The sequence below is a fragment of the Homalodisca vitripennis genome, chromosome 2 (assembly GCF_021130785.1).
Source record: "Homalodisca vitripennis isolate AUS2020 chromosome 2, UT_GWSS_2.1, whole genome shotgun sequence".
NCBI lineage: Eukaryota > Metazoa > Arthropoda > Insecta > Hemiptera > Cicadellidae > Homalodisca > Homalodisca vitripennis.
In genome coordinates, this window is record NC_060208.1 from 91,056,614 (window position 1) to 91,080,562 (window position 23,949).

Here is a 23,949-nt window from a genome sequence, read left to right on the forward strand (position 1 = left end):
ATAGAAGCTTTTAAAACTAACCTAGTATTAGTATAAACTAATATTAGAATAACCATACCTAGTGTGTTAAAGTGCGTTGGAAGCCGTCTGGGCGTCATTGAAAATGGCTGATAATTAATTATAATTGATTGATTGAATTTAATGTCAAATTAAAATTAAATAGAATAATAATAACTTGAGACATCGACTCTGAAAAATATAGAGTCGCATTGTGGCTAATTTTTCCATGTCAGGTCAAAAGACGCCAGCGCATTTGACATACTATAAAAATTAACAAATTATTGATTATTTATTATTATTATTGATTGATAGTATGAACTTACAACATAAGTAGTAGAATCAAAGCAAAATTAGAATTGAACGGTTACCGATTCAATAAGTGATAACTAGCTATTCTATGATAATTTCGGGATTTAATTCGATATTTTGAGCTAAGGACTTAGTCGAAATTTTTGGACTTTACTGATTACGGTAGGGTGCCTATGGCGGTGTGAGGAATAGCTTAGTGACTAATTCAATATTAAAACTTGTTATTGACTAAAAAGTTTATTCATAAATCAGGAACTAAATTTATCGACTTTTAAATTAAAAATATTAAACGCTACGTGGACTTAGGCGTATAACTGTGATGATTAGTTAGACATTTGAAGAGATATTGCGTGAGGGTATGATTTAATGACGAGTAATTAAAAAAAAAAATTAATTAATTAATTGAACGTGACAATTTTTGAAATTATTTGAAGAGTTGAGTTAGTGTATGGAATTTTCATTTCCCCTTTGGAATTTAGTATTGGCATACACTATGAACGCGTATCTCTTGAAAAAAGGAAGAGAATCAATATGAATTGAAAATCCGAGGACAGCCTACTTCCGGTACGGCTGAGGATTTAAGAAAACGGCTGACGAAGTGTGTTAAGGCAGGTACGCCTATTGATCAGGCTGTCTTAGCTTCCTTAAATGTAGATGAGGAACTGGAGGCCTGTGAAGATAAATATAAGTCATTGGCTGCCTCCGCGAATGAATATGAGGGGGACTATACAGACACTGAAGGTCAGCGTCTTCAAGCCAGGATGTGGCATAACTATTTAAGGGCGGGACGTATACCAATAGGCGCATTGGGTGACAAAAGTATCGCAAAACGTCATGAGGTGTTAATGGATAAGACCAAAGAACTGTGTGACGCGGCCGAAGCCAAGAAAGACGCGGCAAACGCCGAAGCTGAAAATTCAGCAGCCGAGCAGACCCCGCGGCCCAAAAATGCGGATGTGCACTCGCCTCCAGAGGCAACAAGCCACATCACTGTCGGTGCACTTGCTCGACAAATAGATTCAACCATCGCGATCACACCGCAACAAAATTTTAACTTAACGTCATCCGCACATAGTAGAGGAGTGCCTGTGTATAAATGGGGCTTACAATTTGACGGCCAATCACAGAGCGTAGGGGCGTTTCTGCAGAGAGCAGAAGAACTGCGCAGAGCTCGAGGGGTCACCACAACCGAACTGTTTGATTCGGCAGTGGATTTGTTCACGGGACCTGCCCTAACGTGGTATCGATCCACGATAGGCCGTCTCAAGAACTGGGAACAGCTGTGTAGGGATATGGAACTGGTCTTCCAACATCCTGACCATGACATATACCTACAGCAAGAGATATTCAATCGAGTTCAAGCCGAAACGGAACCCATTGACTTATTTATCGCTGCGATGGAGGGGTTGTACAGTCGCCTGTCAACACCCGTAGTGGAAGAAGTAAAGCTTAGGCAAATATTGCATAACTTACATCCCCAGCTGCAAGACCGGCTTGCTCTTTTTGATGTTACCTCTCTTGAACAACTGAGAGTGATGGGTAGAAAGGCAGAAGCGGGACGCTTGAGGTCCGTCACCACGCGTGCGGTAACATCTAACGTGGGTGTACTCGAGCCAGACTTAGCATATCCTCCTCCTCCTCGCGGGCCGACTCGGGGCAATGCCCGTCCCACGCCTGAACGCAAGGTGTTCCAGGCAGCCAATACCTCAGATATTACATGTTTTAATTGTCATATGAAAGGCCACATCTCTCGGGACTGCAGGAATAAAAGAGAGGACCGCTCTAGTCGAATAACGTGCTGGCGTTGCAACAAGGCAGGCCACATACAGAAAGATTGTAGAGTTCGACTAGACTCTAAAAGACCTCATTCGGGAAACGGGAGCGGGGTAAGTGGATCCACCGACACGAAGCCCCGGAATTAAAGGAAGCTGTTTCGCAGCTACCTACTAAGGTGAACCTAAATATGTGTACGACTCGTAAGAACTGCACTACTGAGAAGCAGGTCAGGACCGTCCCCGAGATTCGAGATGTGGTAGATGAACTTGTAGCCATCGGTAAGATAGAAGATGCAGAGGGAAAGGTCCTAATTGACACTGGAGCGCAGGTTTTCCCTCGTAAAAAGAGGAGCCTCATCCGCTGAGCTCACCAAACCAGACGTAATTTTGAAAGGTATTTCTGGTAGGACATTGAAAACTTACGGGCGACAAGAGTTGACTTTAAAAATGAAACCGGGCGTTGAAGTGGTAGGAAATTTTGTGGTTGGGAACCTCCCTAAGGGATACCTAGCCGTACTTGGTTGCGATATTTTGGGCAAAGGAAACGGAGAAATAAATGTTGAACATGGTCTACTTCGGTTGTATGGTGGAGACATTTGGTTAAATCGGATAAAGAAAGGGGAGGCCGTGCCGGATCCTAACCGTCCCTCAGCTAGCTGTGCACCTCCAAAACAGCAACGTTATGTGTACTGCTGTAGCGATGTGAAAATTCCGCCCCCGGTGTGAAAAGATTATCCAAGTGAAGACTAACCGATGTGCCACCGGTTCCGACGACTTAGAAGGAAAGGACGTTGTGATTGAACCCCCTGACTTTATCATGCACGGTGTTTATCTTGCTCGAACCCTGACAAAGGTAAAAGGAAAACCGCTGTTGGGTCAAGACCGTAAACGCAAGTGCTGAGGAGTTAACTCTACCCAAGAACTTGAAGTTAGGAACGCTCGACAGAGATTTCAACCCAGTGGAGGGAGGAAATCCTGTGCGACAAAAACTACTAGTTTTAGCAGACAGTCATGGTCGTGGACTCCAGGAAATACTATCCGAAAAGACTACCTAGAAATTTTGATGTAGAAGTCTTTTTCATGCCCAATGGAAAACTAAAACAAGTAACCTCGAAATTTGGTAGTACTATTGATACATTGACCGAGAACGACACGGTGATCTTGATAGGGGGAAACAAACGATGTTGACAAGTGTGCGCCTTACCCGTTAAACCCTGAAACAAGCATTTGAAAATTTTCCGGTGAAGTGGAAAGCGAGAGTAACTGTTCTGTCGATATTTGACCGCTATGATCAAGACCTCAAATCCGAACTTGGAGATGCCAACGGAATTCTTAAATCCATCATTCAAAATTTAGCTAAAAATAGAGATAAAATTCAACAGGGTAGGATTGAATTTCTAGACCTCAAAGGAAAATTGAGCCATAACATGTACACAAAGCACGGGTTGCATCTGAACCAACAGGGTAAAGTGAAATTGGCCACTGTTGTGCGCGACATAGCACTTCATAGCTACAAAAGGCCACAGGCAAGAGTAGGCATGGTGAGTCGTTCTGACGAGTCCGACTTAGAGGCGTGCTTGGACGAGAAGCTTAGGCATCTGCCAAGTCACGAGCGAGACCTTGTGAAGTCCACTCTCATGGGATTCAAAAAATGTTCTTGCTCACAGTGAAGACCAACCTCTGGGTTGTACTTCGGCAGTGACACATGTCATACGAACCGGGGAATGCAGCCCCTATTTACAAAAAAGCGTATCGCGTACCATACCATCAGAAGGCCACACTTGACGAATTAGTTAAAGATCAACTAAACAAAGGTATCATTGTTCCTAGTCAGAGCGAGTGGGCATCGCCTGTAGTACTTGTGCCTAAGAAATCTCCCGACGGTACCCCTAAATTAAGGTTTTGTGTCGACTACAGAGGACTTAATGCGGTGACCACCCCTGACGTGTACCCCCTCCCGAACATCACAGAAACACTTGACTCACTTGGCGGGTGCCAGATGTTCACGACGTTAGATCTCCGGTCTGGGTATCACCAGATTCGAGTTGACGAAGATAGCCGACCAAAAACAGCATTCAATGTCCCCGGCGGACATTATGAGTATCAGCGTATGCCATTTGGACTAAACACGGCTCCGGCCACTTTCCAAAGACTAATGGACTCAGTGTTAATGGGCTTGAAAGGTGAGAAATGCCTTGTCTACTTGGATGACATAATTTTGTTTTCCAGGGACTTGCCTTCACACCTGGAAGCCCTTCGTGAAGTGCTATCGAAATTACAAAATGTAAACCTGACAGTACAACTTAGTAAATGTAATTTTGTGGTCAATGAAGTCAGCTATCTTGGTCATGTAATCACTAAGAAAGGTGTTGAAACCAGATCCTGGAAAGGTATCGGCTGTAAGGGACTTCCCTGTGCCCACTACGGTGAAGGACGTGCGCTCTTTCCTAGGTTTGGCTGGCTATTATCGGCGTTTCATTGACGGTTTTGCCACCATTGGACGTCCACTATTCGAGTTGACCAAACAGGATAGCGAATTTGTGTGGACACCAGAATGTCAGGAGGCTTTTGATCTCTTAAAGACAAAACTAATATCTGCCCCTGTGTTGATATACCCTGACTTTACCAAGCCGTTCATATTAGCGACAGACGCGAGTACTGTTGCCTTAGGAGCAGTCCTCTCACAGGAGATAGATGGCCGGGAACACCCCGTAGCGTACTGTTCTAGAACATTATTCCCAGCCGAGAAGAACTACTCGACAACCGAGCGCGAATTACTTAGTCTAGTCTGGAGTACAAAATATTTCAGATGCTACTTGTTGGGGCGTCCTTTCAAAGTAATCACCGATCACTCCGCTCTAAAGTGGATGATGTCGCTGAAGGACCCTAGCAGTAGGCTGATGAGATGGTCGTTGCGACTAGCTGAGTTTGATTTCACGGTAGAACATAAAGCCGGAAAAAAACACACACTAACGCGGATGGGCTAAGTCGCGCAGTGCGAGCGGTTAAACAGGAAGTGCTCCCTGTCGTTGACCTTGAGTTAATTAGAACACGTCAACGCGAAGATCCCGTAGTTCAGGGTCTGAGACAAGCCAAGAACTTCCGGATGAGCCCGGAGAAGGTCCTGTACCGTTTGAGCTCGGGTGAAAAGAAAATTGTAGTACCAACTTCCTTAGTCCAGGAGATAATTAGGATCAATCATGATTTGCCCACAGCTGGACACGCCGCAGTGGCAAAAACACTAGACCGGGTGAAACAGAAGTTCTGGTGGAGAGGTATGGAAAGAGACGTTATGAATTACGTCAGGACATGTCGTAGCTGTAACCAACGAACGAATTACGGTAAAGCGAAAGCGCCCCTGGGTGACGTCTTCAACGAACCCCAGGAGCCCTTCGAAGTGATAGCGGCAGATATAGTTGGTCCTCTGCCCATTAGCGAATCCCGCAACGTTTATATTCTCAGTGTTATGGATCACTTTTTCCAGATACTGTGAGTTTGTTCCACTGCCAGATCAGACCACCGAAAGTGTTGCTCGAGCACTAGTGCAGAGGGTGATAACCAAGTTTGGCGTGCCAAAAGGCCTTAGTTACCGATCAAGGAGCTAACTTTACATCCGGCTTAATTAAAGACTTATGCAAATTTCTGCACGTTCGAAAAATCCAAACTACTGGTTTTCATCCTCAGAGTAATGGCAGACTGGAGCGGGTCCATTCCACTGTGATGAGAATGTTGAGTCATTTTGTTAACCGGAACCAGACCAATTGGGATGAATACTTGCCTTATGTCACCATGGCCTATAACTCCCAATCTCATGAGAGTACTGGGTATTCTCCGTATGAGTTAATCTTTGGTCGGAAAAATGGAGGTTCCTATGGAAGCGGATCTGAAGATTACGGATGAGACAGATATATATGACAATCATATCGAAGCACTCCGGGAGAAACTACAGGAAGCTTACAAGGAAACTGCAGTGCTTAAAGCCAGAGCCCGAGGCCGTAATGAAAGTCAGTATGATAAGAAAGCTAAATCAACCGAATTCCGCGAAGGGCAGTTTGTATTATTGCATGTACCCAGTATAGGACGGCATCGTGTAAAGAAATTATCAAAACTATGGAAAGGACCATATCCCATAGTTAGAGTGGTATCACCTCTAAATGTTGTTCTTCGAATACGAAAGCGAGAGGTCGTCGTGCACGTGAACCGTATCAAACCTTATAAGGAACGTCCGCGTCCTTCGACCGCGCAGAAAGAAAAGCAAAACGAGAATAGTTCCAGTGATGAAGAGGTAGATGATAGTGGTCTGCAGAACTTAAACGGAGATGTAAAGGGTGACGATGAAACCCAAGCCCCGGTAGCAGTAGCCGGGCCTGCAAGTATCGGACGCCCAAAACGGAGTAAGAAAGAAACCCGCGAGATGGGGTGACTTTGTTAGACTTTTGAAGAGCTTTGGAATAGTTGGGGAGTAGTGCTCGCTACATAGCCTGGGAAAAGGTGGATATCGAATTTGAAATCGTGTCACATGAAATCATAGATGTTCTGTTGTAGGCCTTTTAGGCGTTTTTGTTGATCCTGGAAGGTGTCCTCTGCTTCCACCAGGGTGTCATATTCGAGAAAGAAGGGGACGTTTTACTTACAGACAGCTACTGGACTGTGGTGCTCCAGTACAACCTGACAGGAGTGGAAAGAGGAAAACAGAAATCTAAGTATAATCTTGGTAAAGGTAAGAGGTCAGTATGATGAGTTTTTCCAAAATCTTCTCTCGCAAAACAACAGCTTACATACCATAGTGCATGACCTTGAAACCAGTTTCAGATACGAATATTATGGACTACAAAAGATGGTGACCGACTACGTTGGCAAAACGAGTGACTTGGTCACTCTGCTGCCGCGTACCCAAAAGAAGCGCGGTCTGTTTGATGCCGGTGGTCATGTACTAAAATTCTTGTTTGGAACTGTAATCGATAGCGATTTGGAAGTTATGAATAGTAAGATAGATGAGGCCAATATAAGGAATGACGAAATGTATCACGACACGACAGATCAATTAACTGTCTTAGATAACATGCACTCAGAAATTTTAAACCATTCGAGGGTAATAAATAAAATGATTTACATCTTGAAAGCGTATCACCAAGTGATGCATGACAACATGGCTCAAAACTCCAGAACAGAATCCGTTTTCTCAAGTTTGTTTAATACTCTTTTCCAATACTTAAAATTAAGTTGTGCCTTGTCAGAAATTAAAGATGCCATTAACCTTGCTGTACAAAGAATGAATCAACTTCACCAAGCTGTAGAGGACTTGGCTGCAAATAGGATGACTAGCAACCTATTACCCCCTCATCAGTTTCCTAGAGGTCCTGAAATCTGTAAAAACAGGTTATACCACCACCTGCAAAATTATTCTTAGACGTTAAGTTAGAAAAACCTCCATAGCTTCTATAAATTTGCAATAATCAAATCGTATGCTACGGAAACACAGCTTAGAGTACTCATTAAGCTCCCATTGAAAAATGATAACCAAGTGTATGAAGTTTTCAATGTAATAACTTATCCTGTTTTTGACCCTTCTCTGAAAAGATGGGTGAAGTGGGAAGTAGACGACCAAAAATTAATAGTTAGCAAGGACAGACAAACCTATACCGTTTATTCATCTGACCATTACCGAAGTGAGTGTAGTTTCGGCCCTTTAACAGTGTGTCCTCTGTCGGAAGTATTATTTAATGTACACCAACGACCAAATTGTCCAATTGAACTTTTGCTGAAAGAGAAAATTACGTTGTGCACTAGAAAGTTGATATCCGGCCTGAAATCCCCAGTCCTAATTAGAACTCCAACCCGATGGATCTATACTACCTCGGGTGAAGCCAAAGTAGTATTGAATTGCTTTAGACGGGATGCTGGTCTAAACGTTAGTACAACCATTCTGAAAGGGGTGGGTGAAATTCCGAATCGGGATCGATGTGACCTGATTGCAGACGGGTACAGGATGCCTGCCCGATTCTTCGGCAGCTCCTGGCACTCGAGCGATTTTGGAAAGATAACTTTTCCTGAAATAGATGGGATATATAGTAAAGAAGAAACCGAACTGTTGAATCAGGACGTGAATGATACTTTGAAGGTCCTCCAAGCATTGGATGACCAACTTGGCACTCTAAGCGTAAAGGAGTATTCTTTAGAGAGTACTTTCCAGCACCTCAGAGTCAATCGTTTTAAAGCATCGTATAGTTAAGCAGGTCATATTGAGTGGATCTACGATTACTGTGTTATTAATTGTTGTTTTTATCTGTTTGAGATATCGAGTACGAGTTGCCAATCTGCTCCGTGCCAGCCTGAGAGGTAGCCGACGGCACCCCGAAGCTACCCGGACCGATGCGGAACTCAGAGACCTTGGGAAGTCGATTGTCCCAGATGAGCAGACCGTTAGAGAGAGTAACCAACCAGAACGAGAGTGCGTGCCAGGAGGATCTGGTATTATCGCATAACCGAAATCCAAGCTTGGTGTGTACTAGCCGTTACGTATGTGTCAGACGTATGAGGATCCTACGAACGTAAGTGAATTCTAATATTGTGTTGAGCTCAACCTGAATGAGGAACTTTCGACAGTGTTTCGAGATTGATGTGTCTCCGTGTGAACTTACAAGGGTCGACCCATGGTGCACTTATCATAGGCCTTGAACAGGAAAATCGAATTTTCTAATATTGGGACCATTTACAGGGTTTAGTTAGTAAGTAACAAGATTTTGCCATGTTTCGTCATAGTATAAATTTGTAACATTGTAAAAATTTAACGTTGTATTATTAATGTGTAACGAGTAGTCGTAGGGTTTTCGTTGGAGGCTGGTAAGGGAGAATTTTTCATAAATTAATATTATGATCAATATCCAATGAGTGATATCTGGTGTCCACAGAAAGGTAAAGCCGGCACCCCCTTCCCCTTATACCCATTCCCATCGCTTCCCAATACTGGACTGTGGATGCCTAAAGAAAATAAATAAATTATTAAATTATTAATACATGATGAGCACACAGCAATTAAGACTGTGGTAAATGCCTTGCTGTGGGATCTCCCGGGCCCCATCAGCAAGACAACTGCTGTACCGTTGCCAGCCCTACCAAAATGTTACGCAAGCACTTTTAATATTATTTTAAAACTAGCTCACGAATAATACTCAAACGCCAATAGTATATAGATGATTGTTTAAGGAAACTATAGGTTGTAATTCGTGAATTTTTGCTGTTCAAGTGAACTAAATAGTACTTGCTGTTTTAATGTGTTGCTATGTTAATCGTATGCATGCCTCTAAATTTAGTTTTCAAAATGCTAGATTAAGAAAATATCAAGTGAACATTGTTTGGCACTACTAGGTGTATGGCAATGCCAACGACTTTAGGTTCTGTTGTAAGGATTTTAGTTGCCTCGTTTTGGCTATTAATGGCAGTGTATATGTCAATTTGTATATTGGTATTTTTTAACTTAAAATGTATTCTCGTTTTAGTAGTAAGACCTTGTGACTTAACAACTGTTTCAATTTTAAAGGGGTGACTGACCTACGGCGGCCCCGAGTGAAAGCCCATGCGGCTTCACCTATACTGGGCAAGTAGCGGTTAAAATTTCCTAATCGACACACTTAAATACCTTTTTTTGTAATAATTGGACCTTAACAATCCACTGTGGTGGAAAAAAAAAAAGAAAAAAAGGGGTAGGAAACTAAAATTAACAATCTCCTCCTTCTCCATAATCCCGCAAATAGTTGTTGTGTCACTAAGGGTTGTTGTTTAAAACATGTTTGGTTGCCTAGTGTTAGAGTGTCTTTCTTGTTGTGAGCGTATTAATTATAGATGTCACTATTCAACAACCATGTTACTTTAATTATTTATGTTAAATTTTATTTCGTTTCCTGAAACGAAATTTGTTATTGCTGAGTATGTTAGTCAACCTTGAATTTTGAAGTTTATTTTTGAATTAATGAAGCTTTTGTTTTATTGACTTTCTGTGAAGGGAGAGGCACACCCGAGCGACGTATGTTTGCAAGTTTCCATCGATTTTTAGCAAGATATGTTAGTACAAATTTAACTTCGAAAGAGAGTCCAGATAAGGACATCCAACATTTTTTTTCTTTTTTTCTATTTCAATATCTAAATACCAGTTGAGATTAGCTGAAACAAATTCCTGAATCAATTAAAAAAAAAAAAAACAAAAAAACAAGGGACACCTGTAGAACATTGGACTTACCGTTTTATGTTACCTCATGCTGAGGACAGCATGGTCTAAGGGTGAGGGGTGTGTGACGGCCCATTAAGAAAGCCCCTGACCATTTGACACTGTGAGGTCAATATTATTATTGACCAGTGAAGTACTACAGTAATTTATATTGTAGTATTACCAACCAACGATTCTTCATTGTTCCTAACAGTAAAATGTAAGTACTATTACTTACAAAATATCTACCGTCACCTAAATTATTAAAAGGAAATAAGGAACAGTGATTATTATATATTTATTTAGTAAGATATAAGTCCAAGTAATAGTTGCTCGGAATATTCTAGTTGATCTCAACTGAGTTGTTAAGCGGAAGTAGCCCGATACCCGTGGCAGCTTTAGCTGCAGCTGGCTGAGGAATTTGCTGATTCTGCTGACTCCAGCCTGTGTCTGGCCAAGTTGTGTCGTTTCTAGACTCTGTTACGCCCAAGTAAATCGTTTGGGAGCAGCACCGTACGGAGTCTAGTCCGCCATTTTAAACAAAAATTTGTAGCGAAAAAGTACGTGCGTGGGGTGAGTTGATCGCCGGTACTCGCACGTAACGCGTCGCTCCGTGTTTGCCCTTCCCTCTAAAATCTTAAATTCGTAACCTACTGTTTCGCTGATGAGTGATTAATATATTTTAAAATTACAGTTTAGGGAATGTGAATAGTATTGTAATAATTATTAATGTGAAAGGTTAAATTAAAATCAGATTTTTGCGGCCAACAGTTTTCTGATTATCTAATTCCCAAGTCCCGTCTCGTCCGTTACAGTTTGGCACCGCGAGTTTATAAAGGTTGGTAATTAAAGGAAAGACTATTATCTTTCTCAAAAATGATGGAAAAGTCCACCTTTAGTCATATTTGGTCAGAATTGTATGTAACGGAATCTATATAGAAAACCAAAGCCACATTATTTACTTTTGTTATTAAAATTACTGAAATGCAATAGACAAAATCAAACAAACAGTGATCATTTGTTAATTGCCGGCAAGATAAAGCTATACAAGGGTTGATCCATTTCCATTTGCATACCAATTACTGACTCGAGGTAATAATGTCAGTGATGAAGTCCGCACCGCCGTAATATTGGCGATTACATGTGGAAGAGTCGTCACCTGCACCCACATGGATTAATGACATTATCAGAAATCGATATAAGTCCTAAACGATTTTAATATATCCCAGAGTTTTCCTATTATTTGGAATTTTTATGTGAATCATTATGGGATTCAGCTGGATTATCCAGCAATAAGTGAGCTTCCTGTAGAGTCAGCGTTGATTATCTGAAAGTAGTAAGTTTTTGTCAGGTTTATTTTTCGCAGACTAATTGAGGTAGTGTTTTATAACTTAAACACAATTAATATACAAAAAGAGAGTTATAACACTATTTCCTTTCTTCAGACATGTACTACAAAATAAAATAAGTTCTTCATAAGAGTGAAGACTTAGTCATATGTATCATAAAAAAAAATTTGTCCGTTACTTCAAACTAACATCTACTCATACATTAATTTTCCCGGCCCATATCTCTTTTACATGGATTTCTATTGTAGTGTGGAAAGCACAATACAAACATATATAGAAACACCCGAACTTGTAATATTTTAATATGTGATTAGTTCTTAAGAAATGTGACAGCCGTTCTTCTCCTTATAGACTTTCAAACGAGAATGTAGTGAACATGGCCTACATGAAAATTGCCAGCTATATGATTACTCACATAAGTACTTCACGTGGTATTCATACGTGTTAAGTAGTAGGCATTTCCAAAGAATGACACTGTATTTTTAAGTTACAAAATCTTTTCCACATCATAACATTGATTGGAAATTGATTATCAAATGTATATAAACTTATAGATAAGTGATACACGTCATCAAAGCCAATTTTTGAAATAGCAACTAATGACTTGTGACAGCTCATAATAATGCTGTATTTTGGTAAACAAATGTTAAATCGGCCATGCCGTTTTTTAACAGCAGCCAATAATTTAATTTCTTACACAACAATTATTTAGTCTACAAACTACTGTACTACTGCTAATAACAACAAAATGACTCACAGAATACTGCTCAAATCCTTTGTAAGCTACTAATCAAATGTTCAAATTGGTAGCCTTTGTTGTTTAAGCAAAAAGGTAACGTATTTTCAAATTGTTACATAACCCTTCTAAAAGTTTCTCTGGTTAAGCGTCTGCACTCAGCAGTGATCCTTTTTTCAATTGTTGGACACCAGTGGGCGTGTTTTAAAAACTACTGATTTCAAGTGACGCATCAAAACAGTCTAAGGGTGTAAAGCCTTATTAGATTTTTTATTTATGCAATTTTATCTTGTTACATTGAAATCTCTGATTTAAACATATCATAACAGCTGCACGTATCCTTTGGTGGTTATTCAAATACAACACTGATGTTGTCATCAAATATATCATTAAAAGTTGTCAAACCGATATAGTGCTCTTTGTTAGATTCATTGCACACTCTGAGTAATTTTGCTTTATTTAACCCTTCAGGAAAGATACATCCTTAACGAATCTGTTAGTTAATAATGTGATTTCCTTTCTCTAAGATATTAAATGAGGTTTATTTAAAACTTTGGATTTAATTTCCTCGGACATTTGGTTTGGTTTCTTTTTTTTACCTCTACCATCGATAAGGCTTGCTCACGACGGTTAGTACTGCAATGTAAGGCTAAAATGGTCTTTTGCTAAACCGATACCTCATGCAACGTATCGCTACCATCAACATGTACATGTGCACAATAACAATGAAGGGGCATATAATGTCGTTATGAGGACGTGACATGCATCTACATCATCATTCCTGTTATGTCGCCGCTAAACTGTGATCTATCTACTGAAATATTTATCCTGTTTGTTGTAATTAACCAGCATATTACACGTTGCTTTTAATTTAGGAGTAATAACGTGAAAACTCATTATGAATGATATTTTAGTCAAATGTTAACAGTAACAATCTATCAAATTCCATGGAAACATGGATTTTGTGAAGAAATGGACTTTGACAGTTCTTCTCTTTATGTACTTTGTGCATAGGAGCAAAACAACAAACGTTACAACAACACCGTAAAAATCTTAAACCAAAAGTACAGTATATTGCTATGGTCGTAGTCAAAACCATATGGTACTTTTTGTTGTTAAAGTACCAAAAATAAATATTTAAAAGAATATTAACTTTTAATGCCAGACATGCCTCTTAACACGCAAAACCTAAATAATATGTGGCATTTTACTCTGATAATAATACTATGATAAAAATATCTACTTCTGAATATAAATTATAGGATTCCGCCGTGTTACATTTATTAGTGCTCTCTCTAGTACTGCTTTGACGGTAGTATTTCTTCATTCTCTCATACAGTATTTCAGGTGAATTTATTTTATATACAGTATTCGTTAAAGTATTTTGGAAATTTATAAAGAAATTTGTGTTTTTTATTGGTACTCATTAAAACTGTTTCACCCTCCAACTTCAGGATCCTAAAACATTGATTTTTAAACTTTAAGCCCATTCAATCTTAAGTGGAAAAGAAGACTACAATATCTTGCAGTGATCATCACATATTTTATATTGACACGGAAATTATATTCATAAATATTATCAAACGCTGTAAAATTGAGAAAAAACAAAATTAAAACACGTGTTAATTTAGCACACTTCACAGGGGTAAATTACATGAAATATTTTGTCATTCTGATATAGTGCTAAAAATTATTAACTACAGGCTGCAGGTTTTAGTACATTGCATGTAGAAATCTTCTAGTTTAGAAATAAACTATTTTGTTTATTCCAATAATGGTTATCCATAAGACAAATGTAATATCCACTAACTTTCAGCCAAACCCCATGGAGTGACATGAACCGTAATCGAGCTCAGTGTTCTTTATGTAAAAATTAAGCTTCATGAACAAGATCAAGCATGTTGGATAGCTTATTTTAGAGACATTTTTTGGACAGATAGACTGACAGAAATAAAATTTGTCAAGTACTTGAGTGATAGGCTTTTATAAAGCTCAGACAACGAATGACGTATTTCATATACTAATAAAAATTTCCTTTCACTCTTAATAAATAAATGGCCGCTGTTTTCACAATTTATATTGAATTTAACATAAGTTAATGATCCTCCTGGCATAGTATAAAAATACAGGATACATGGTAGATATGGTAAATTTGTACTATATTTGAACACACACACACACACACACACACACACACACACACACACACACACACACAGAGAGAGAGAGAGAGAGAGAGAGAGAGAGAGAGAGAGAGAGAGAGAGAGAGAGAGAGAGGGAGAGGGAGAGAGAGGGAGAGGGAGAGGGAGAGAGAGAGAGAGAGAGAGAGAGAGAGAGAGAGAGAGAGAGAGAGAGAGAGACAGACAGAAACACACACACAAATACACATATATATATATATATGTGTGTGTGTGTGTGTGTGTACAATAGGCAATTTAAACAGTATTATAAAGTTTAGTTTTATTGTGTATTACAAAATACTATTAGGCCCTGTATACTAATATCATTTATTACTAAACTCGAAAAGTATACTTATAGTTTACTGAAAATCCATATTTTGGCTACCATTAAATATTTAAATTAAGTCCAACCATGGGTTTTCCTTTCCTAGACCTTTTTTGTTATAATAATTTGGGAAAGCTTTTGAAAAGATATAGTCTACTTTACATTGATTTGCTTTTATTAAGTAGCAAAAGTGACCACATTTACCCACCTGAATCATATCAGCCGCTTTAACATATTATATTATAATATAATAATAAACATGGCTTGAGCATTTCTTTACCCTCTTTAATGATACTTTGAGCCTAGACACCCAGCAGATTCCTCACCAACAGTAAACATTAGCTATAAAATTAAATCCGAAAGGACATTCTATCTAACATACTCGTACGTATTAGTAACTTTTATTAGAAACCATATTAATACTAATGTACTTTTTGAGCCATACATAGTAGTATTATAGATTAATTTTACCCACCAAAGACTTCACTCTTAGTGTATCATAGATTACCAGAAGTTATTCTATTAATTCCTAATCATTGTCCTAATCATTAAATTTAATGTTATTGACTAATTTAATAAATTTTATGTTGTTAAAATAATCCAGAAATTGAGAAAAAACTTGTTTTACTGCTTGCTTACATTGCAAATTTTATTCTATTTCCACCGAATGCAATTGACCTCATATTCAGTAGTCTAAATAAAAAACAAACACCAAATCTTGTTGTTTTTAGATAGTTTTCGGAAAGGATAGATATTTAAAAGAGACGTTAGTAATCATAAATCGTCCTCCTTCATTCCTCGGATCGTGCAGACGTTACAAGATTTAAATTCATTTAATGATTTAGTTTGAATTTTAATATCGAGATTAATTATTATGATCACCAAGTTAGGCATCTTCCCTAGATCTGAGTATATTCACTATTCATGTTCTACTACAAATATAAATTGTTAATCATCACCCACAGTTATGCAGTGACACAACAGTGCCTCCACTAACAATCATTACGTAACTGTGGCTTTCGCAAAAATTACTTTAGAAATTATAGCTTCACCCTTGTATCATCTCCTAATAATAATTAATGAGCGTATTGGTTTTATCTGTATGTATAGTATCTGTAATGAATTTAAGGTTTTCGTGCCATGTCTTGTTTTCTTTATACCCCAAAACCTCTGTAACATAGCGTCGAAAATCTCTATACTATATAACGATGTTTACCAACAAAAATATTCTATAAAATGCTTTCATCTTCAGCTTTCTGTCATATATCTGAACAATTGTTTAACTTATATAAACAGTTAATTATTATATTCAAATATGCCTGTTCTGAAGAGACAGGGGTAGTTTCCTGTACAATAATCTACAAAAATGGACAAGAGTATGACTTAACACTCCTATTTATTAGTAAACTTGATTGATTGAAATTGATTATAATTCAGACTTTTTAGGAAGTAATAACCCAATATCATTGCAATGTTTCAGAAACTTCAGGTACTCATTCACATTTTTCTGTAAAATCTAAGTAGGTTTATAGCTTTTAAAAGTAGATAAATAGTGGATAATAAGTGATTTATATTTCACAACTGTTGCGAAGGTCCTAGGTAAAACATAGTTCCTACATACAAAATATTAAACGAACATTTACTGAGGACTATTAATTAATGTCCTTTAATTCCTTGTGCAACAGTTTTACCTATAATGTATTTACCTTACTAATACGAATAATAAGTGTATTGTTGTACACTAGCACATGCTGCCTAAGTAACAAAATGATGTGTGTATTTGGTAGTCGGTTTCATTTTAACGGAGCCCAAGGAAGAGTATTGCTCGATTTCCCCCAATTTGGGAGCTTGTTTTTCTGTAGTTTTTATTTATTTTAGGGTATTTTAACTAAATAAACTTGCAAATTTTACTTATTTAAGTAAAAAAAACCTGCATGATACAAAATCATGACCAACGAAAGTTTATATGCTCCTTTATTTTCTGACATAAGTGAGAGTTGTTGCCCATTTGTCAAGGCTCAACTCCTCGTTTTTCACAATTTCGCTTCCACTCAACCGTTGTTATATTAAAATACAACAAGGCTTTTGTATTACAGCTTGTATTAAGCTAGAAAATTATTCCGTTTTCATGAACTTCCTTAGTAAATGCATGAATTGTTTAACTAAACTTATTCTTATATCAAATATGAGTCGTGTAAACATTCTTTAAAATATTAACATAATTTAACTATAGAGTACTTTATACTTTAATTCTATAAATTAGGATACTAAACACATTAAACTCACCTTTATAAAATCAGTGAATAGATAGTCTGAGATAAGTATGGATATTTTTTTGGTTGTATAATACCAATATATTAAAATACAATTAAAATTGTAATACATATTTTTTAGGTAAATACATTTATAGGTGAATCATTCAAACACTGTTTACTTTTAAAATTTTTCAATGAAATTTAAATGTGTTTAACATCCTCTATTTAAAATGGAAGCACGATCAACTTAGTAAACAATTTTCAATAAAATTCCACTTCAAATATTAATCTTTACTTATTATTAAACGTTATTTTTTATGTAAAACTATTTAATTTTTTTAATGCAATGTATAAAAGCTGTATTATTTTTAAAATATAATCTACAGATAATTGTTTGATATTAAACGCAAAGATTAGATATCTGAATCTCGTTATTTTCAGATAATCGACGGTAATATTCATTTGGAATTTTAGGAACAGCACAAGAAAAATTATGTAGGAAGTCCAGCTGAAGATGCCTAAATGTGGCGCTTGATTTGGAATATTTCTTATAGGACGGTGCCCACTGATGCGTAGCTCCGCATTTTCACATCCAAGTTTGACTTGTAAGACTTTTTTGGGATATCAGCATCATAGACTACACAATGCTGACATCGTAGTGTGGAGCCTTGGTATTTTTAATCACACTGATACTATCCCTCTTCACATAATAATCTTTTTGTTTAGTAAAATACAGACTTTTTAAGTGAAAATCAGTATGGGTTTACGAAAGGCCTAAGTGCAGGAGATGTCTTAATTGATTTCATGGATACTATATACAACTCTGCTAACAGTGCAAATAAATGTGCTGCTTTATTTGTTGACATAACAAAAGCATTTGATACAGTTGATCGTGGTATACTATTAAATAAATTGTGGTTGGCAAGAGTATGGGGTCATGCTTATGAATAGTTAGTAAGCTACCTACAAGATAGAGAACAATATGTGAAAATTGATGGAAAATTTAGTGAGTGTCCCAAGGTTCAGTTCTTGGCCTAGTCTTGTTTTTAGTATATATTAATGAACTGTGCAAAGGCAGGTTACATGGCCGATTGACAGCGTTTGCTTTTGACACAGCGCTATCGTATACTAACCCAAATCTACTAGTAATTCGCAACTTAATGCAGGAAGATTTAAATTATTCTAGTTTTTGGTTTGATAATAATTTTATGATTTAAGCTAAAAGACAAAATACATAGTCTTTTATACAAAAAGCAAACACAATTTTCAAAATCTGCTATGTAATCATGACTTAGAATGTAAAAATAATAGCAATTGTAATTGCTTAAAGTTGGAATCGGTAACTCAAATTAAATACTTAGAATTAATAATATATTTAAATCTTTCTTGGAAGAGCCATGTAAATAAATTAAAGAAAGAGCTGGTGAGAACTGTTAGGAGTTTTTACTTATTAAGGAACATTTGGCCTGATTAACATGTATCATAGCCTAGTTAGATTTCCATTGAGATATGGACTAGCATGCTGGGGAGGCACTTACGTCAGCACATTATATCCTACCGTAATCCTCTAAAAGTCCTTTCTCAGAATTATAACCAATTCCCGTTTTACTGATCATTCCTGGCCATTATTTATGGAGTTAAAAATTCTTCCCTTTCGTAATTTTTATATTTATAAAGTTCTAAAAATAAATATTTTTAACAGAAGTTCAAAAACTTTTGACGAACAGAATTTACCTTATACATTAAGAAGCAATTCTGTTTTTTCCTAAATCAAATTTAACTATGGTTCAACAATTTTTTTGTGGAGTGCCCCGGGAATATTCAATTTAATTTCTAAATATATTGATAAAAATGTCTCCTTAGGCGTATATCTTAAAAAGTTAAAATCGTTCCATTTAAGTTTATCAGATTGTGAAAGCTCAGGGTAATTTCTTAATGAAAAATGCCCATGTCATAAATTGGCATAGGGTACTCTAGGAACTGCTAGGCTGTTAGTCTGTAAGCACTTAATGCATTATCAAAAGGATTTATTACTTTTAATAATGTGTTTATAATTCAATTGTTTTGCGAAGTCTTTTTATTTAGTATTTATATTAGTTTTGAAATTGTGTGTACAAACTTTTATATCTGAAGCTATGTGCTTTGTAGTAATGCAGCACAGCCATCCTCCAAGTCGTTTTTTTTACAATAGGGATGGCTACCCCAAGGCTTGCCAAGGGGGTATGTCTACTATTTTACAACTTTTTAGATAAAGAAATTTATGTATAATATTTAAGTAAAATTGTATTAATTAAACAACCAAATTAACTTTTCTTTATGGTAATATTTATTTAAGTCATTGTTTATTTTAATAAACGTATATTATTTCCTATATGTATATTATATGTGTGTCAATGTTTAATAAACTATTTATACAATTTTTGCAATAAAGATTTTTTGTAATTGAACAAAATTTAAAAACTAAGCGAAATATATGTTAGCGTAATATTTGTTATTTATGATGTATATGTGCATCTGTAAAGTTTAAACAAGTAATCTACAACTTAAAACACATTTACAGTATATAGAGGAAAACAGATGTATTCATCCTACAATAAATTCATATTAGTGTGGAGGATTCACAATCCAATTATTTTGATCTCAACTGACACGTTAAGTTAGGAACTTAATAAAATTACAAAGTCTTTGATGATTTTTATTTTTATTTCTAATTAATGGTTACGCAGGTAAACATTGAATTCTTTTTCTGGTAACTCTAAATTCTCCCTAAGAAAATAGTCCGATAAATTCACTGTGTGTCAACAAGGTTTTAGTTAAACATTTGTATTCTGTGTTTAATGTTTTATTCTACTTTCCTGATGATGTACAAACAACGTGAGTCACAACAATGAGTCAAACAACATATATAATCTGATTATGTAGAAGTAATAACTTATAACTTCGTGGAACGCAGGTGCTTTCTGTCCACTTATTAGTTTCTCCGAGAGTAAATATTTAAATCCATACTTATTTTAATTCATAAACTTTTATCCGATTATAAAGTTTTTATATCAGAGACCTAAAGTTAAACCTTAGACTTTTGGCTTCCCAAGTAACATATTTTTGTTTTGTTTTTCCAGTAGTTCTTTAAGAAAATGACCAGAGAACCTTATAATCAATGGAAAGTTGTTACCTGGTTCTCCTGGACACGTTATCACGTTGCGTAAATAGCATGTACAACTTATTTATTATTTTTATAAAAATATTTCTATCAATATATTTTAACGTTAGAAACAGTACAACGTGGATATGTTGATGTTATCTACTCGATTAATTTATTTTAATAATTAAATAATCTGACAACGAATTAATGTACTAAATTGCTAGGCTTCGATAAGTCTAGGATTCATTAGAACCAGGTACTTCAATACTAATACTGCATTATATAGAATGGTAAAAGTTATTTTATTGCTCATGTGAAACTACATGTAATGAAACTAAAATATAACTTAATACGTCATTACAACTGTACAAAGGCATTTATATTGTCATTAATAATACACAAATGGCGTAGTAAACTGTTTTCCATTGGTTCGGTTTCTGTCCCGTCTATATAACAATCCCAAATCGTTTTGGAACGTAATCAAACAATTAAAAGTTGTTGATAAGAGCCCATCCATAATGCACACTGTCGATGGGATGGTGGAGGGGGTGCGGCGATAAAGGAGGCTCTGGCTACATACTTTAGTTCTGTTTACAATACTTGTAATCTCACTGAGGACGAGCTTTGTACTCGGGCGCTAAGAACATCAGTTATGGATAATGCGGGTACATTTGCACTTTCTGAAATTACTGAACAAGTTATTAGTTGCGCTTTAAAGAAACTTAAGCCTAAAAAATCATTGGGCCCTGATGGAATTCCACCCTATGTATATAAAGCGTGTGCAGATGTTTTTACTAAACCATTTCACTATTTATTTAATTTGTCTATCAAACAAAGTTCATTTCCAGAAGCCTGGAAGCGTGCAAAAATTGTACCCGTTCCTAAAAAGGGGGGGATAAACCAAGTACAAAATCACAGACCCATTTCAATTTTATCCCCACCTGCAAAAGTTTTTGAGACAATTATATACAGTAAATTATTTTTACATATAAAAAGCTACATTAGTGATTACCAACATGGTTTTTTCCTTAATAGATCAGTTAATTCTAACTTACTAAATTTTTCTCAATTTGCAGTTCCTAATATAGATAATAATATTCAAATTGATGTAATTTACAGATTTTGAAAAAGCTTTTGATAGGGTGGACCACTTATCTTTGTTGTCAAAGTTACACTTCCGGTGCGTGAATAGTAACTGTGTTCGTTTTTTCTGTTCCTATTTGTATAAAAGAAGACAGTAGGTTAGTCATGCAGGTTTTGTTCAAAAGAATTTATTGTGGGGTCTGGGGTCCCTCAGGGCTCAAATTTGGGACCGCTGTTATTTATCATTTACTTAAATGACATTGTCACTTGTGTTAAGCACAGTAAAATACTTATGTACGCTGATGACCTAAAAATGTTTAATAGCATTAAGAATATTTCAGATTGTTACAAAATACAACAAGATTTAGATGCTCTAAACGACTGGAGTAAGCAAAACCTGAAGTTTATTGTAAAAAAGTGTGCAATAGTTTCATATCATAGAAAATCGATAAATAGTGTAATATGTTTTGATTATAAAATGGATGGACATAAATTAGATAGAAAGATAAAGTTTAAGGATTAGGGGGTTACATTTGATTCTAAGTTCACATTTGCAGACCACGTTATTTCTATAAGTAAATCGCCTTTTTCTATTATTGGTTTTATTAAGAGAACAGGAAATTTTCTCAAAAATTCTGATTCTCTCCAGCTGCTTTATTTCTCATTAGTAAGATCAAAATTGGAATATGGTTCTGTTGTTTGGCACCCTTATTTAATATGTCTCTCAGGTATGTTGGAAAGTGTTCAAAAATTTTTTTTAAGATATTTGTATTATAAAACGTTTGGTCACTACACTGATATTATTCCGTATACAGAGCTTCTCAACATCTATAATATGGATAGCTTAACAAAGCGGCGTAAATTAGGCATGTTGTTGTACCTACATAAGCTAGTGAACGGAGTGCTGGATGACAGTGCCTTGTTATCTATGTTGGACTTTGCCGTCCCCCGCCCCAACTCCCGCTCTATTGCATTGTTTGTTCCGCGATTTTCTCGCACTAATTTGGGTTACTTCTCCTCACTTAACACAATTATTAGACTTTATAATGAGCACTCAAACTCTTTAGATGTATTTAATTCCTCTTACAGAGATTTTAAGGTTAAAATACTCCTGATTATCAATTAATAGTTAAAACATAGATTTTACATATTGTTATTGTTGTTGTTATTTATATAGTAAATATTTATTGGTGTTTTATATTATATATATATATATACATTTTTTTTTAACTGAATCAAACTTTATAATTGTTATATCGTTATATATATTTTGTTAACTAGTTTTAGTACATGTTTAATTGATTACTTTTGGACAGTAGTTTATTGATTCTCGGGTGTTGTCAACTTTAAAATGCTCTTTTTTTGTGTATTGTTGACATTTAATGTAGTTGAGCTGTTGTTTTGGAATAAATTGTGTGTGTTTTTTTTTTTTTTGAAGTTATACAATTATATTCATATATAATAATATTAATGTCACAGTATAATTGGCTTCGGCTGTATCGTAACATTATAAAAATAAATAAATAAATATATTGTTTACTTACACTGGTATCAGGCATTTAAATTTAAAATGGGTACAGTTAAAAAAATATATATTTAATTTTTTGGTTCACTTCGTATATTCCTTATTAAAATAAATACCCAATTTAATTATTTAACGATCACATATAAATTAATGCAATCTAATGTAATGATTATTTAAAAGTTCTTGCAGAAAATATGTGTACTCCTATATAATAAGAGCCCAACAGTTTCTATACAATTACTACTAATTGGTTTACTGATATAAAACATGACGTAGAAAAGGGTAGTTGGATTGTTAACAAATGGAAAATGTTATATAACATTCTATAACACGAAGACATATTATACAGGGTGAAAATTAAGTCTGAAACCTCTTTTTTAATTTTTAAACCACAATAGGAAGAAATACCAAAGTTCACACGTGCTTACTGGTGATAGTAACGCACACATCTGCTCAATTACCGACCGGATAATCCCTTTGGGGGACGGTCCACAAGGAGTCAGACAAAATTCTTAAATAGCAGCATAGGTCAAGTTTGGTATCAAATTAAAGGTTTTACTTAGCAGAGTACAATTCCGCAAACTGGACTTCAAAAGTGGATTCATTCAGTAGTTATAGCTATTTGAATTTTAAAACTATTGATCAATTGTTAAATTATTAAGTATTACAAGTAAAAACCAATTTTTACGCGCAAGTACCTGTGATCAAAGTAAGTGTTCAAAATGTTCCAAATGTTCGGTAATTGGGCAGATGTGTGCGTTACTATCACCAGTAAGCACGTGTGAACTTTGGTATTTTTTTATATTGTGGTTTAAAAATTAAAAAAGAGGTTCCAGACTTAATTGTCACCCTGTATTAAAAAGTAAGCAACATATAAAAACAGTAATACAAATATACTGTAATAGGGATATGCATTGATATATAGAGTTTTAAGCACTTTTGATACCACATATTTTGAATTTAAAAATTAAGGTGGAAGAAACTTTTTGCCTTTATTCATAATTAATATTGTTTCAAGCCTGGAGTTATATTACTTACTACGATATCACAAGAAATATAAAATGCAT